Raw genomic sequence first — 964 nt, 5'->3', positions numbered from 1 at the left:
GTGTAAGTCAAAAAATTTAGTCACTTGGAAAAGTCCACTATAATTTTTGATTCCTTTTGCTCTTAGTAACCAAGAATAATTTTTCCCAACACACACAACCTCATACCTTGATTTGGCTGATCTACTTATCTTCGTCTGAAAACCTTCTTGAAGACATTTTTTCCCAATCGTCCGTTTTAGAAGGTCTTTGTTATTAAATATACGGAGACATTTAATCTTTTGATTATAGTCTACCATCTGTGATGGGATGTTTTCATTAACATCAATTAGACATGCTAGTAGAGGGGGCATACCGTAAAAAAGGTTATCGGGAATCTTAGCTTTACGTTCATCACCCAACTCATCTCCATCAGAATTGTTTTCTAAGTCGGATATATTTGAATCTAAATCAATAACATCAACAAAATCCACGTAACCATGCAGATTTTCATCTTTTTGAATCATAAGTTTTTTCTTTTTACCATCATCTAATCCACCCATATTGATAACCTTAACTTCTTGTTAGGGAACGTTAACATAACAACGACCCTCGTCATTAAGATGTGTACCAATATCATCATCACCAACGTACTTGTAATTTTCAGGATCCACATAGTGAATAAGTGAATACCTCGGATTTACATTTTAGAAACACTATGAAACTGAGGTACACAAAGAATCATGAAAGTACCTATTGGGTTGTTGCTCCCTTTATCGCTGGATAAGTTAACAACCAACTCATTTCCTTTCTCGCCACCCTCTGTAACTGCATCACCTTCATCAGCCACCACAAACACTTTCACAACCATTCCCCTAACTGATTTGATTATGTTGATCAAGATTCTAATATCAATGTCTTCAACTATGACTATATAATGATTTAATTCAACATGATGGAAGCAAGGACTACTTTTATATCTATCTAACAAACTGGTTTCATTTTCACCAAAGATATAAAATCACTATAACTAATATACTCGGAAAA

This window comes from Lactuca saligna, chromosome 1, assembly GCF_052625555.1.
Source record: "Lactuca saligna cultivar CGN05327 chromosome 1, ASM5262555v1, whole genome shotgun sequence".
Lineage (NCBI taxonomy): Eukaryota > Viridiplantae > Streptophyta > Magnoliopsida > Asterales > Asteraceae > Lactuca > Lactuca saligna.
The sequence above is the reverse complement of the archived record's forward strand: the minus strand, read 5'-3'. Positions refer to the sequence as shown.